Raw genomic sequence first — 17,741 nt, 5'->3', positions numbered from 1 at the left:
ATTTATGTTCATAGAGTTACAACCAAGCTTCGCGATGATAAGAAAAGAGCTAAAAAACAGGGAGAGCTAGAATAAATTTCCTCTATTTGCATTTGGATGAGATATTTCGTCCTTAATTGTTGGGAGGGGCGGGGGGGGGATGAATGTCTAAACCGCGACGATCTATAATGCAAAATTTAACATTTTCGTAACGTATCCGAGCATCTACCATATCATTATGGAGCAATTACCGTCACGTTCTCAGTATAATAACATTTTATTGGTTCACCTTTCAATACAAATTCTTGATGAAATACTAAGAAATAATATTATAATTTTTCATTCTACACTGATTCTTTTTAGCTCCACGATAACATTTCATGGCTCAGTTACGTTCGATCCATGATCAATTGTGTTCCACTCAATGTATTCGGATCACACGAATTTTCTCCCAAATTCGTCGGGAAAAGATCAATTTTTCGTCTTTCCTCTTTGCTGCTTGTCTGGGTTCCGGCTCCTTTTACCTCTTCAGTGACAAATAACAGGTTTCGATCCGACGGTCGTCCTCACCAGAGGAGCAATGGATCCTCACAGGAGAGATCGACGGCATCATTCAACTCATTCCTGAACGAAAAAAGAAGATTATCCTGGAAAAAAAAAAGAGCAATATAAAATAAGTTGGATAAATGATAAAAGACTACGTGGTCCTTATTTCAAAAAAGACCCTGAAATTTCGCTCATGAGAAAAATCGTCCAGGCAATGATGATTTATTTGGCTAAAAAAGCCTTATCATTCCAGGTCTCTCCGATGGCTGTTTTTCTAAAATGTAATAAAATATGAGCGAAGTCCTTCTATTTTCGTAATAAACGCGTAATTTATTTCCTTGCTATGTCGATTGTACTTATAGAGTGAAATAAGAAATATGTACAATTTTTTTGTGGAGTTTCGCCGTAAATCATTTCTTAAAGTACCAAATACAAAATATCGTATTACTCTGTACTATGGTGTCCGAAAGCAATAAAAGATGGGCAAAAAAAAAAAAAACCATGACAAAATTTAAAAAACTTACTTAAAAATATTAGACATTTGACATAAAAAAAGTGTTGTTTGTACAAAAATACTGGGTGCCCTATAAATTTCTAAAGAAAATAAATTCAATTCATAAAAAGATCCTAAGAATTCATAAAAATTGAATGTTTTTGCAAAAAGAAAGTTATTCACACGAGGAGAGTTTTTTTTTTTTGTCAAATATATTTAGTTCAAATTTTAGTCAACAGAGGACGAAAGTAAACCGCAGAATTCTGACCTTTCTTCAATAATTTTTTTGTCCGAAACGTTTGTAAATCTTCAGCCGATGATTCGTGGCTGAGGTAAAGCCACTTCAGCAACAGTGACTTATCAATCAATTTCAACATCAAAATGAACGTGAAGGTTGTTGTCAGGGTCCCGGGTTCGAACCCAAGGTAGGATATAGATAAGATATTTTCCCTAACGAACTCGAGGCGACCACCGATAGACAGCGCCTTCACTTCCAACCCATCTCACTAATGGCAGTAAATTGCAATATAGCGATATGGCCAGAGTTGGTGTTTGGTGAAGTAGTAGTAGTAACAAGTGAATTCACAGAAATAAGCGTTTAATTGCGAACCTTTCATTCTATAGGACTCTGATGTGTATACCTCCGATGATTTCATAAGATGCAGTGTCTTCTTTCGACAGGAATTTCAACTAAATTCGTTTCCGTACTAAAAGAAATCCCCTCTTCGCGAGAATAACTTTTTCCGCGTAAAACATTTAAAAAAATTCAAAATTTCCGTCACAGATGGCGCTGTATCAAAAGATATTCCTCAATGAATATGAAAATTAAAATTAATGTACAGCCTATTTTAATAGAATAGAATAGAGAGTTTTGTGATTGACAACAGCATAATAATAATAATTATTATAATTATTAATTATTATTATTCCCTATGATAACCGCGCGTGTCTGGAGGATTTTCCAATTCCAATAAAAAATTTCCTCTTTGATAACTTCTGAGATTTTCTTCTTTTTTTTTCAAATTTAAAACTAACCTTACATTTTTATTCCTTCGGATATTTTTTGTGAAACACCCCATGCATTAGATGCGTCCAAGTTTTCTAAAATTGTTTTACTTATTAGATATTCCTCATTTCGCTATTAATTATTATAATTGTTTTCTATATTTATTTCCACTATTTTCTATATTTAATTCGAAGCATTGAAAGTATCTGCATTCTCTAGTTGAAATTGGAATCGTTGTTACGCTAAGGCGTATAATTTTTACAGATGCAGACATTTGGCTTCGTAATATGTTGTTCGTAAAAATTTACCAATTTTACAAAGAAATCAAATTTTTCTTACCCCCTTGAAATTACAATCAATAATTCTGAAATTCCTCCTTTCATATTTTCTAGGACCGCATTTTCATATTTTTATGAATCTTGTCAATTATGAAATAATTTTTGGAGTAATAGAATTTTTTGTGTGTAATGGAACCATTTCCACCATTAATTGTGAAATTATTTCATTAATTTCGAAAACATTTCTTCCATTGTTTGTGAAATTATTTCATTAATTTCGAAAACATTTCTTCCATTGTTTGTGAAATAATTTCTTCTATTAATTGTGAAATGGTTTCTTCGATTACTTATGAAATGGTTTCTTCGATTACTTATGAAATTATTTCTTCTATTGATTTGGAAACCTTTTCATTGATTGTGAAATCATTAATTCTCTCGCTAATCGTCAAATTATTTCACTGATTGTGAACGTATTCCTTTCCTTAAGATGTTTTCAGTGATCGTGTAAATGTACGGAACAAGGGATTATCAATATTTTTCAAGAAATTACCTCAAAAGAAACGAAATAAATAAAATAATTTCGTATTTTTCTACACAACGAGAAAATTTTGCGTGTTACCAAGGATCGTGACAGGGAAATAAAAGTTGACAAAGAGACATTATTAGGTCGGTTTGAGCTTAAATTAACACAAAAACTGCATCATAACATATTAAAAATAGTTCCAAAAATAATAATAATAACATTAATAAATATGTCATTGAGTAAATTAGTAGGAAATATTCAAGAGAAAAAAAAAAAGAATAAAAATATGAATGTATTAAAACGGTGGGATAGTCTCAAAACTTACTTGGACAAGTGGGTCAAAGCAAGGTATTGATTTCCGAGTGTGTCACACGCATGGCTTCGAATCAAATGCAGAACAATCACGCCACTGCAAAAAAAAATAAAAGAATAAATTTCGTGCATGAAAAGAGTGAATTTTTTTTTCTCTTTATTTATCAATTTATCACGAAACGGTATGCATGTTCTGAGAGGACATGGAAATACGGAATGTTAATGTATTGGAAGCTTAAAATATTCCAGAGGTACTATCATAGAAAAAAAGTCGCATTCGAAATTTTACTCGTATTGTGTGTATGCTGAATGATCGAAGGAAAATTATTCTTTTAGAATAGAACTTATTTTTAGAGTTATTTGAAATATAATGGGAACAATATTTCCATTATACTTCAAATAACATTCCATTACGCTGGTGTTGTCAGTGTTGGTTTTTTTAAAAGAATTTTACGTGTTGCTTAGTACTTTTATTCAACAAAGAAATTTCGTTTAATCATTTGTTTCATTTATGGTATCACAAATAACTAATATCCAAGCAGGGAATTGTTTGCCTCATGCATTGCTTGTAAAGTTATCGTTAATTTGGTCACTATTTGCAAGGTTATTGTTAATTTGAGCTCTGTTTGCATGGTTGTTGTGAATTCGGGCACTCATTGTAAGGTTATTCTTATTCTTATTTTTTTGACAATAACACTACAAATATAATCTGATACAAAGAAAGAAAATAATGGTACAAAAAGATGAAAAAAGAAACAAAAAACACATATAAATACATAGATTAGGAACATTCACTCTGTGACCTCAAGGGACTAAGGTGTCCTTCCAGTAGGTCTACAAAAGTAATCTATTGTCTGTTGGCACATGGCAACTGTCATTCATTTTTCAATTTATGCTCTTTTTAAAATGATATTTTATCTTAATGTAAAGTAGCACAAAGAATTATTTAATATCAAGTTATGTATACCTCCACTTTTTCCATCTTATTTGTGTAATCGGTATTGCATACTGTTACTGTTATCCATCATTTGTTAAGCATTTAGTTACTGTTATCAATCATCTGTATTTATTACATGATTTCTTCATAGTTTATATCTTTTGCAAATGAGTAAATATTGAAATTTGATATTATATTCGTACGGTTCATTGTGTGAAAAAGATTTAGTATTTTTGGGCAATATAACAGAAACTTTTTAAATAATGTTTAATTGACTCGTGGGACTTGATAAATATTCCTATATCGAGTAGATGATCTACTGCTTCTCATGGTTAGCCTTATATTAGTTACTGTTACGAGTTTTATAATTTTATATACGTAGATTTTCCTTATGTTTGGTGTTTGACATTCTGTTATATTGTTGTTAGAGTTAGTACTTGTTATTAGTGATCTAATTTTATTGTAAGTGCTATTTAATCCTTGTATATTTGTATCATATGCCCCACCCCAGGCACAAATTCCATATATTGTTATTGAATAAATCCATGCGCAAAAGATGGCCTTTAGAAAGTTTTATCAATCGTGTATTTAAGTTTATATACGATTGCTGCATAGATCCTAATTTTTTGACTATGCCTTGTTTAAACCACCAGCTCAGAACTGGGAGGCCAGGGTTCAAATCAATTGACTGTGACTGTGGACGGGATAATGAACCAGAGGCAACTTAGGGGGATTTGCACCTTTGTCTTATTTTTTTTTACAAATACAAATACAACGCCACAACAGGTAAATTGCTCAACGAGGTGGCTGACTTAAGAACATCATGGATCCCCGAGCCATTTTTTGGAGGCCCTACCTACTACTGCTACACCACACATGCACTCCGCCCACACCCCTCCCCCCCGCGGAACCCCCAACGAATCGGTACATGCGGGAATGTGCGTATTCGTGTAGTGAAACCTGACGTGGAGTTTTTTTTTGTTTCTCTGTAATGCTTGTTACGTGTAGTGCTGCCATCTGGCACCAGTTCTTCTAACTATGAGTGAAGAGTTATGATTGAATGATTTATCGTTGTAGGACTGTTGCTCTCTGTGGCGAGACTTTTTAACGGGGAGATCTTCTCGCATTTGCGCCTTGAAGTTGGGAACCACAGAAAACCAACTTCAGCCGACAACCACTGTGGGGTTCGAACCCGGATCCTCGCATCGCGAGTCCGTCACTATAACCACTCGACCACCACAGCGGCCAGGTTTATATTTACAGAATACATTGAACGTGATAACGGGGTCGTGATTCTCAGTCAGTGTGTCATGGCAGCTGAAGATGCCTCAAAACACTCAGAGATCACGCAGAGATGTACCACGAAATATTTTTAATTCACAAAAGTTCAATGAAGTTAAAATGTTTGGGAATCCACGCATATATTTATACTGTAAAAAAACTTTAGTGTGAATAACTAAAGTGAAACTGATTGAAACAAAAAAAAAAAGAAGATAACAATAATTGTTATTATTTCAAATGCAGTAGAACCAGCTAATCCGAACTAATTTGGGATGGGATCCGTTCGGATTACCGGGGTTTGTCTTTTAAACAAGACTTTTTTAAAACTGTAAGAATAGTGAGTATCTCTACTCATTTACCTAGTTGAAATAAGTTACAGACCAGAGAATTTCCTTTAACGATAACCAAAACAATTGCGGGAGAATTAAAGGGACTTTTTTACCCTGCAATATATTTTTCTATTGTCCATGTGCAAAATGTAACGTCTTATGATGCAGAATTTATGAACGGTTTTTTTCTTCCGTTGGTGAATCTTCAACTTTCGCGTCGTCTTTTTTTAAGGGCCTTTCGGATGAAGCGGGTTTTCGGATTAGCGGGATTCAGGTTAGCGGAGTTCTACTGCATTTTAGAGAGAGAGAGAGAGAGAGAGAATCAATTTAATGATTAAAAAAAAAGTCACGCGGATAGGAAATGTTCAAAAGCTAAACTTTCGTAGGTTAAGAGTAAATGATGCAAAAAAAAAAAATTTATGCATATTACGTGTCGTCTTAAGCTGCGTCGTGTGTGTCCGCTCCGCATCTAATTGTCATAAGTCCTTGGGGTGCGAGAATTCGAAGCGCCGCCGATGCTATACGATCTGTCTAAAAAAAAAGTGGAAGAACAGCACGTGGACGCTTTCTTAGAAGAAATCTGACACCTCATTGTAAGTTAATTTACTGAGTGACTCATACGTCGCTTTCACATGTTAAGTATCTTGAAACCGATCATCAGATCATGAAACTCCGATTTCTGGAAACTTATCAGCTCGATACAGTAGGCGAATACATTCTTATAAAAGGTAAGTGAGGGTAATATGGCCACGCTAAGCTTCCGTGATTTTTGCTGAGACCGGTATGATAAATCCTAAAAAAAAACCAGATGTATAATATTAAAAAAATATTTTGAAGCATTATTTGCTAAAAGAAAAAGTAATGATTTACGCCGTATTTCAACCTAAATTATGAAAAAAATCGATTTTTTCCCCTCGAAGAGTCGACCTCTTGGCCATATTCCCTACAGGTGAAGGTAATATGGCAATTGGGTAGCTGTATTTTAAAAATATGACATCCATATTTGTTATGGGCAAATTTTTCTCAGAAACTTCATTGGACATTTTGCCTGTTGTATCCTTGTATTTGTATAAAACAATTTTCAGATCAATGGAAACCACCACAGAACCACGACGCCAAAATAATTCTCGCAACTACACAGACATGTACAATCATAAAAATGAAAGTATTTCTACACATAAAGGTCTTATCAGTTGTAATGAAACATAAAGAAAATATAAAAAAGACACACATTTGCATCATAACGACACGATGCTGGAATTTTTCCTGAAAGCTCTTTTTGAGAAGACACGTGTTTTAATCTCGTGCACAGGAAATAGATAAGGACGTTACAAACACACACACAGTGTGTGTGGGAAGTTAGAGGAACGTCAAGTAGAATCGACTTTGATGAGGCTCTCGTTCGTTCGTTCGTTCGTTCGATGGGCTGTTGCAGAAAATCTGTTTCCGGAACTTGTTCTCAAAACTCTTCTCCTCCTTACCAGAGACTTTTCAAAAGCCTCTATTTTTCCATCTTTTTCATCAAAGGCAAGGATCGAACCAGTTTTTTTTTCTCCCCTCTTCTATCTAATGCTAAAAAAGAACTCGAGAAGCCACGACGTCATTCGAGTGAAGAGTAAATTCGATGAAAAATTTGGATTTATTTCTCATGTCACTGCATCATGACCGTGAGGAGTAGAACAAGACTGACTCGCACAGAGAAACACGGTATATTTACATGCATTAATATTTTGCGTGAAATTGTGTATGAATTCAATATTTCTGTTTCAAAAAAAATCAATTCATTTACCCAATCAACTCTGATTTAAATACCTTATGTGTGAACACTAAAAAAATACAGGAATCACACACTTCCGACGTCTCGAGAACTCATGGAAGTTAACACAAGTGCCACCCCGTTAGTTAAATTGGAAGTTACATGTGAAGATATACAACTTTATACACGGCACGTGACGTCACGTTGACGTCAATGGAATGAAAAACCCAGGTAGGAAAAGATGTGAACGTCAGGAGTTGATTCGGTTAATGTTGAAAATTTGAACAGCATTCTCCGAAGGATATTTTAATGAGGGGTTTTTTATATGATGTGTTAAATTTATATTTATCATGCCTGTAATAAATAGAATACAGTGAAACCTCTCTACAACGATACTCGATATAACGATAAATCCCTCTACAACGATATTTTTTCGTCTTGTTTGGAAATGTTCTACACTCTAGTGTTAAACTACTGACTCCCGATATAACGATCCATAATTCCTCCACAACGAAATATTTTCTTTGTCCGAAGAGTATCGCTATATAGAGGTTTCACTGTATAATTCTATCAAAACTAATAAATTCTGTTACAGTAATTCTCGCAATAAACGCTGGTTGAAACAGCAATTTTAGAAGCTTGTAGAACTTAAACTGATGATGTTACAGGCTTCGTGTTTTCTCTTGAAAAAATAGAATTTTGAAGAAATTAGCATAGAGATTAAATAAATAAAATAATAGTGCCTATATGGATGGTATAGATGAATATTTTTCATTACGAGAAAATACTGTGATAGGCTATATATAATAAGCATGCTAATTTCTAAATTTTTTTGTAACATTTTGGCATATATTTGATGGCTCATGTTTTCTCTAAGGTGTTTCTAAATTTAGCTATTTATTTTCAACATCAGTATCAAACTGAGAGTTAAATCTGTCAGAGAGAAATGAAAATCAACTTGATAACGTTAATATGATATGAAGTTGAAAATTCAGTCTAAAATACATTTATAATACTTTCATAATTTCATAAAAATTTCCATATCGTATGAATATTCCGTATAAAAATACTTAAATATTCAGCTTGAAATTCATGAATATTTAATCCAAAAAATATAATCAGTCAAAAATGCATGAGAAAAACTTAAAAGAAAATTATAATACTTAAATCTGAAGACATATATAATACAGTTCAGTTTCTAAACGAAAAAGATGCATAAAAATGCAATTTAAAACTGCTTATATCCAGTTAAAATTCAGTGGTAATGTGTAAGAAAATGCAGTCTGGAAATTTATGTACGAAATAACTCTTTAAAAAAATGTATAAAATTTATTTAAAATTCCGTAGAAACCCAGTCAAAAAATTCATCAAAATCTCTATGTATAATTGACTTTGTGTGTATACATGTATATGTGTCTGTCTGTCAGTGTGTATGTTCTCTATACAAATCTGCAATTTTGGATTGATCGTCGCCAAATTTAGCATACATATATCAAACGGGAACCGACTCGAACGATAAGCTATTTTAAAAGTTTGTCAGAGCTGGGGGCAAATGCTTGAAACGGGCAAAAAAACTGTCGGGCAACAATGGCTTTCTTGGGCCTGAATAATCACTTTCGGAATGTTTACTTTGGTTACCGTGGTTCTCAAACAATGCGTTTCACACATGTATACGTCTTTACTATGGTTTGCCCTTACTTCCTTATTGCTACCAGTATATGTATAATAGTTTATATGCCTTTATAATGGTTTGTCACTTTTTCAATTCGCCCAGTCAGCGCCGGGTAACATATAGCTAGTCTGTTATAAAAATATTCAGTGTATAAGAAAATTATATTTTTTTTTAAAGCTAATATTACAACCAGCATTTTCTAAATCGGGTATGGACCCACATATCAGTTTACTAATGATCCGATTTTAGGTTAATATCGCTTTTTTTTTGGAAGAAACACGTAAACATACTAAATTAGATAATTTGAGGAGTATAATGATGCAAAATATTGTAATTTTTGAGAGAGGGAGAGAGAGAGAGAGAAATTGCTGAAAAATATGGTACCCGCAGGGAACTAACTATAGGGTGTAACTAGCCTATTTTGTTTAAAATTGATGATTGATTGTATTATGTGGGTATGAAGGTAGTTTCTATAGTTTTCCAAATACCATCGACAATTTCATTCGAGTAAGGTTGCAGTTTATCTTACATAACCATTGTTCAATAAATTCTTATAACGTTTCTTATAACAAAGGTAAGACTGCTGGAGGAAGACCGTTGAAGGTTCAAGTATTAACCCTAAAACGTGGCCTTGCGTGTATGCAAAGGGTTCTGTGGACGTTCATTACTGCAGTCAGTTTGAAGATAAAAATTCAGAATCGATACTGCACATAACCTGAGGTCATGTTCTTTCTATTTTATGTTTTGAATTTTCTGGCAGATGTCCTAATTAACCACAACAAGTCTTCGTTTGTTGCAGAGCGTGTATGGCTATGATTTCACCAATTTTAGTAAAATGACTTGTTTGCATACCTCGGAAAGTTTTCCACCCGAATTTTTTTTTCTTACTATAGTGTGAATCTCAAAGAAGGCAGTTACACATAGTTCAATATTACTTCGATACCTTTATTTTATGGGTGATTTTTGAGGCTCTATACGTCGTCTTAAAGAGGCCCTGTAAGGCATCTTCTGTGTCTGAAGCGTTCGTAAAGCCGGTAATTCGTGTCTGAGATGAAACATTTTCAGTTGTGCTTTATCGACTGATGCCAACATTACAATGAAAATCCTTTGTAAGAGCCAGTAACAGGAAAATTCCAAAATTAGATCTTAATCGTGCACCTTGCACTTGATAGGACTCTAATTTGAATATATCCAGTAATTTGCTTTCGTGAAATACCCTCTATCGACGAAAATTCAAACCTTTTTTTCTTCCTGTACCAAAAAAAAAACCCCTTCCTGACAAGAACTTTCTCGCAAACAACATTCAAATATGCCTACTTATTGAATTTTTGTGAATTTTGAAATCATTTACGCATTTATGGGACACACTCTATTTTTCGTTCAAAGTCTTGGAAATGGATTTGAATAGGATTAGGATTCGTACATCCCTATCAACAAAAAATTGAAATATTTTTTTTCTCTGTGCGAAATCTTCCTCAACTTTTTCGCGAACTACATTTAAATAATATTATACCAATTCTTTATATTTTTTATTAATTTTTAAACTATTTACGAATTTATGGAACAGTCTGTGCAATACTATGAGTATTGTGTAAATATCATTAACTTTCCATAAAGTGAAGCTGGAATGAACAAAAAAACGGCTGTTTTAATTAGTTTCAGCTTTATTGTATGGGAAAAATATTCTGTGCTTCCTCCGTCGGCTTGACAGTTACAAGAGATATTTTGAAATTCAGTCGGCTTTCAAAAATATAATTTACTGCAAAATGTCTGAACATCTATAAAGTTTCAATTTTTAGGTTAATATAACAGTGTATAATATATATGTTGTGAAGTTCATGATGCATTATGATGTGTCTACATAGAGAGCGAAACCATCAAAGGAGGGTAACAAAGGAAGCGAAATGCTTTATGCTTTATCTCAAAAGTTATTTTCCGCGTCCCGGAATTAGATCATTCCCAGGGCGATGTATTGTACAGTCTATGGATTCTCCTGCTGTGAGTTTCACTTATGGAATGGATTTTTGGATGCCCGCAGCTCAAAATTACACGTAATTAGCATTGATGAGTTTGAAAATTTCACGTTCCGTTTGAAAATTTCCGTTGAAATTGTTATCAATGAATGCACCCGAGACGAGGATAATGATCGCAAAATGAATGCAGATTCATTGCGGTATTCATTTTTATTCGTAGCTGGTTCATATTCTAAGACGCAAAGTCACGTTCAATTCAGTCTTATAGATTCATTCCTTCAGCCAGGGAGAAAAATCCGCAGATTCATCAATCGATGTATGAATTTTGAGAAGAAAAAAATTGTATCCAATACAAAAAATCCAATCTGACCATTGTGAAACGGATTGTTCCTAGTTCATTTTATTACCATCGCTACTTGAATTTCAATGATATTTTTTTTATATTATCTACAGCTTCCATGAATTGAACCTGCAGTCAACCCCCCGCCCCCCCCTCTTTACGAACTTAATTTGTTCTTCGTAAACCGAATTTTTCGCAAGCCGAAATACTGTTCTCATAGGAATTAATGTTAAAGGAATTACCGTATATACTCGTGTATAAGCCGACCCCTCAACTTCAGAACCACCAAAACCGCAATAAATTGAAAACCCGTGTAAAAGCCGACCCCAAAAAATCCGTGCATTTTAGAGAAAAAAAAAATTTATATTTTCATGCAAAATGAATAGCTTACGGAAATTTACAATAGAAAATGATTGAAACTTTTTAATCCGTTTCTCCTGAGTTTCCAAGCTCATCGTAATCCATCAGATCATCATAGGGGGTTCGGCATCTTTGTTTTCATCTTCACCTATGCTGTCATTGCCATTGTCACTTTCAAAGAGGATATCATCTTCAGTTCCGTCCATCGCATTGCTGATGCAACACTTTTTGAAGGATTGGATGATAACTTCGGCGGAAATAGAATTCCACACCTCGTGTACCCATTGGCACACTAGGCCAATGTCAGGTTTCTTCAAGACACCACTATTTTGTAGTTTCTTTATCATCGGAAGTCATCCATTCGATCCGCAAATTACTCAAATAGTCTTTGAGAGGCTTGTTCGTGCCCACATATAAAGGCTGTAAAATCGACGTTAGCCCACCTGGTATCAAAGCCAATGATATTTTCGATTTCTTTGCCTCGGCTTTGACATTATCGGTTCTGTGGGGGTTTGAACATATCTCATACCAATAATGCCGGCTACAAAAATGACTACTGATTGCGGGGTCTACTGATTGAAAAACTGACCCGAGTATAACCCCCCCCCCCCCCACTTGATGAACAAATTTTTCCACAAAATAAACTCGGCTTATACACGAGTATATACGGTACTACGTTCTTGGGACTTGTTAGATTTGTAATGTGTGCATATTATAAGATGCCTGCGCAAAACCAATAGCTAGTATCAAATCAACACAAAGTAACTAACTAACCGTGCGATGGCTCGGTCTATATATTACGGGATTTCTAACTGCAAAGGCCATCACCGGAAAACATATTATTTTCAATATGTTTAAAATGCGAAATAAAATATCACACACACACACACACACACGCACACACGTGCATCCCATACACATTCCGTAAATTTCCAAACATTTCAGAGATAGTAATACAAGCAAAATAAAATAGTACATATTATATTCCATTACATAAATCCTTTGGCAAAAAAATATGAAATGATTGGCTTAGGAATAGATGGCAAAGGGAATGGAACGACTCGGACACTCGAGCAAAGGTGTTCAGGAGGTATTTCCATAAGTTCAGACTCTGAATTAAGTCTGGTCACGTCACAGAAGATAATTTTTCTCTCGAAACACGGCGCATTGCCAACTTATCTAAAACGCTTCGGACCCTCCGAAAACAAATCCTGTAACTGCACTATTTCACACAGTGCCCGTTTAGTGGCGGGAATTTTACTCTGATGAAATATAATTGTTCAACCAAACTCTGTCGAGAAAAAACAAAAGTAATCTCAGACTTCTGAAATATGCTTCCTTTTGGATTTAGGGTGTTTTGCGTGCTCGTATACCAAGATAAGTTCGTAATCCAAGGGTTGACTGTACTACAACTTAACTGTACACGCAGCTCGGGAACATCTCTCTTTTGAATTTATACACCGAATTCGTGTATACCTGAACGTGAATTGTAAATTTTTGTGTGGCCCTAACATATTTATGTTTACAAAGTTATGCGTGTACCATTATGCTCGACCATAAATCAGATGCATATAAGCGTATTCCTCGTTCTTGTAGTCAGGCATCACGATACTCATTGGAACAAAGAACTAACATGCTTACTACCGCAATAGCGCTAATTTACTTCGTCCGCAGCGCGTGATCCTACCCAAGCGCATGCGTTTCGCGACGCTGCTTACATCAGATATGACGAATCCACAAACGCATTCACCGATCAACTGACATCCAACCTATCGTCTCCTCTGCATTCAGAGCCTGCATGCGTTTTTCGCGATTTTCACCCTCTCAACGCGCTTTGCGATACCATGTTTCATCGCAATTTTTGTTCTTCTTGATGCCTGCCAGCAAACCTCTGACTTCGTCCGTCCATTAACAGAACGCCCTGAATAGATATAGAACTTTGTCGGTCACCGACCGTCATTATTTTCACGTATCTGATAGAAAAAACATAGAATATAGTTAATACGGATTCTAAGATATTCAAATCACGCAAATTGGTGTCTCTGTGTTCAGAACAACACTAACTTATCTTATCAGTGAGACGCATTTCCTAGTAGTATGCGACAAGTGTGAACTTGAAGGAAAAGCCCTTTCATAAACAAGAGCGAATATCCATAAACATTTTTATTTGGATGACACTCATTGGACGAAGCGCAGAAAAGAAAATATGTCGCGAGAAAGAAAGTAATATATTTTAATTGCTTTCGCGGATAAATCAAGCTGTAACTTCCAGTGATGTCTGACAAATCCTAAACATTTCTCGGACGGTTCCATTCGACAGCATGTTGTAAACAAGAGGCTTCTTTTCTGTTGTTGCTGTTGAAACACGAGATTGCAAGTCCCGAATAAGAGCGTGCTAATAAAAGGTCACCCGGTTCAAATATCCTTAAGAAACTCGAGAAACGGGCCACTTTCTTCATCCTTTGCTTCCTTTCATTTTTATGTGCCGAGTAAAAGCAACAGAAACGGACGGTTTCGAGGGTGGCGTATCAAATGTTACTCGACATCGTTTGTCATACGTAATTACTTTGCCACGCCTTGAACGGAACAGACATCGCATTTCCAAAAAAGAAAATTCGAATGAAGAAAGCCGAAGTTTTTATAATGAAGGGAGGAAAAAAAAAGACGTTTTTATCTTGGATCTCAAGTTTTCGGCCACCTCTTAGATGATAAAGTGGGTCTTGACCGGTAGCTTTTAAAGATAAGATCGCTGTCTCCTTAAACCAAATATAGAACGCGCAAGATAAGCTTGCGAAGAACGGTGTAGCGTATCTCATTATCTTATGAGGTATTTATCGGAGAAACGCTGTGTAGAAAGAGTTGAGCATTCGCATGATGGTCTCTTTTATTTTCCGTAGTTATTGGATAAAAGAAAAAAAATTATGTAATATTTCAGTCGTACATCGATATAATGAACTCTGACTCAATTGAATTCTTCAATTTAACGTTTTTTTCTGAAATTCTGATGAAAATTGGATGTTAAAATTTGCCGTTTCGAGTTGGTTTATGCTCCTGATCAATTTGACCACGATTTACTGAATAAAATTGTCGGTTTCTACTGATTCGTTAAATCGGGGCTTGACTGTATTTGTACTTTATTCCCGATGTATTGTTATTTTTATTTATTTATTTATTATTTTATTTTTTATATCTTTATTCCCGATACAGCGATAAAATTTTGTTATTATAATATTTTGAGACATTGTGCTTGCAACTGTTTTGCCAAAGAAAAATTAATCATAATGAATTCCAAATGCGTTCGAAGAAAGGTAGACCTTATTCGTACACAATAAGGTCTCTCTTATGGGCCCACCTTCTTAAACGCCCCCCTTTTAAGGGGAAGAATCTATAGATTTATATTTTTATACATTCGATGCTAGTTTTCCTTTCATTAAAAGGTTACTTTCTCTCCGCTTTCCTCTTTCATTGGCTGGTGGTTTTTTCTCTCTCTTTCATTCTGGTGAGGGGAATCGGTTAAATTCATTTTTTGAATATACTGTAAAACCTCGCTACAATAATATTCGATAAAATAATAAATCCTTCTTCAAAGATATATTTGTATGTCTTGTTTGGAATTGCCTATACTCTAATATCAAACTCGTCTCGATGCATCAATTCTTTACTTTAATGAATTCCCCCATATAATGATATTTTTGTTGTTGAAATTTCGAAACTGCTACAACAATGTTTTTTATATTCACTCAAAATCATTTTCGGCATGTTTTTAGATTCCTCACCAGTTCTTTTTTCTTTCGAGGGCCTTTAATGGCATCAGTAGTTTGCACTATCTGATCTCGGAAATTGTTAATGAAGTTGCCGGAAGCCACTTTCTATGCAGTATACAAAAGTATTTTAGGTGAACCACTTCAGTGGGTGAAATAATCAAATGAATTTTATTAATCAAATAATCAATAAGAATTTTTATGCTGCGAATAAATACAGACAGCGCCAATTCAGAAGAGATGCTAACAACAGCATAAATTTGTGGTGGCGACGGATGGTAATGGTACCTCTGATGGTACCTCTCGGTATAACGATAACCCCCTATACAACAATATTTTTCTTGCTTCGCAGAGTATCGTTATATCGAGGTTTCACTGCATTCATTACGTACTTGTAGCTCTAAGGAAGTCGACGTACTGATCTGCATTCTGTGAAATTTAGTTGTTTCGTAGCAGGTAATGGGAATTGGAAATCCACCGATACACACGTGATACCACACTTTTGGATAAATATGATGGAATTGTTTGAAGGGGTTCACAACCACAGAAGACCAAGTCCATTTATCTTTATTATGGATAATAGCATCTTGAATTTCTGTAAAGGCAAGATTTTAACTGAACTTTGACATATTTAATTCCTTTACATCACTTCAACTGAATTAATTATCTATCAAAGACTTAAAGGTGCTATTATCCATAATAAAGATAAATGGACTTGGTCTACTATGATTGTGAACCCCTCGATTGTAAATGGCTCTTTTTTGTGAGTTTAAATTGAACGATAAGAAAAATAAAAGCCGATTATCTAGATAATCAAATAATCGATATCCCATAACCTAGAATTCGCATGAATTCGTACAAATTATTGTATGTAGAAACTCGTTAATTTTTTATCACGTATTATGAGTTCATTCAGATCCAAACTTGTAGAGCGTTCTGGTTCTATTTTATACCGAAAAGGATTTTCTCAATAATTTCTCAATGCTGAATAGATTATTGACACTTGCGACATAAAAAGATAGTAATAATCATTTCAGTCTGCGTTTGTAGACTGAAAAATCCTTTTTTTTTTCTTTACACCTCTACTAAAAATACACGTATAATTCCCTAAAGGACTTGTTTTCAGAGGAATAAAGAACGACTCGCTTGTAGAAAAAGGTTTAACTACATTCAGAACGCTTTCACAAATGCAAATTCAATTTCTATTTCGTGAGAAATTCAATTTGCTAGTTTAACACTTGATGCATGACTAAGAGGAGGAAAATAAATAATATTAGATCCTGCTGCTTTACAAATAATGCTTTATTTGGTATTGTCGGATGACATTATATATACGCCTGTTCATTAACATACGTAATACGGTCAGCACTAACTATAAAGAAAACTAGCAATTCAAATGAGAATGACCATCACTGTCAGCGGAGTCTCTGTTTGATTATTCCCGTCGCAGTGGAGGCTCTCTGTGTTTTCTGTGTGTGTATATTGCATATTCCGTAAAAGGAAAGGGAAACAAAACTGCCCAGCACTGTGGACGCAGGCTTTGTTTCTTCGTTTCCCGTCACAGTGAAGGTGCTGTGTATATATATTTTGTATATATTGTGTATTTGGACCATTCTCAAATCTCTCCCACTTCAACATGCCAGCTTCTTCTTACTTGCCCCCCACAAGTCTTTTCCACATTTCTTTCGAAATCCCTGGCTGCGGTCTCCGGCCCTTATGTGCCACTGGGCGCACGTGCAATTTTTCTCTCTAGTCATTGGGTTCGGCTATCCATTTTAATCAAATGCATACGTTGCATCGAGTTGATGGCTGTCTTCATGGGGATAACGACGCGAGTGATTCGATATTTGTGAGCACGGGGCAAGGGGAACAACTACTATAAATCTGCAAACTTTTTCCGACACAACTCTGCTTCTTTTGAGGTAACGAAAGTAAGGTGCTTTGCATCAGTCTGGGTTGTGAGCGGTTCTATCTATCTATCTATCTATAAAGAAAACATAGCAACCATTAACGTAACTTGAAATTTACGAGTTGCGTGGACTACATTCGGATGTATATATACAAATACAAATATATCATACTTAGAATAATACTGTGTTATTGCATCAGCACTAGGTGAGAAATGAGACATGATATTTTTATTTGTTTTATATGTAAATGAAAAGAAAAAGAAGTACTAAGAAGTGAGCGAAAGG

The 17,741-nt window shown here is 34.8% G+C and overlaps 1 protein-coding gene across 4 annotated transcripts in view; it reads left to right on the top strand.

Moving 5' to 3' along the window:
- Positions 1-17,741, top strand: part of LOC149077109 (putative G protein-coupled receptor No9) — a 198,411-nt gene that overhangs the window by 117,026 nt on the left and 63,644 nt on the right. The window contains exon 1 of one of the 4 annotated variants that reach the window (XM_089244837.1): positions 7,307-7,391. The exons of the other annotated variants lie outside the window; for them this stretch is intronic. The gene's annotated coding sequence lies outside the window, so the exon portion shown is untranslated. Of the gene's footprint in view, positions 1-7,306; positions 7,392-17,741 lie in introns of those variants that run through there. 4 annotated transcript variants of the gene reach the window in all.

The sequence above is a fragment of the Pholcus phalangioides genome, unplaced genomic scaffold (assembly GCF_987345545.1).
Source record: "Pholcus phalangioides strain wild (caught in Gottingen) unplaced genomic scaffold, Ppha-v1.0 ptg000015l_1, whole genome shotgun sequence".
Classification (NCBI taxonomy): Eukaryota; Metazoa; Arthropoda; class Arachnida; order Araneae; family Pholcidae; genus Pholcus; species Pholcus phalangioides.
Note: the sequence above shows the minus strand (reverse complement) of the source record. Positions and strands in the feature narration are given on the sequence as shown.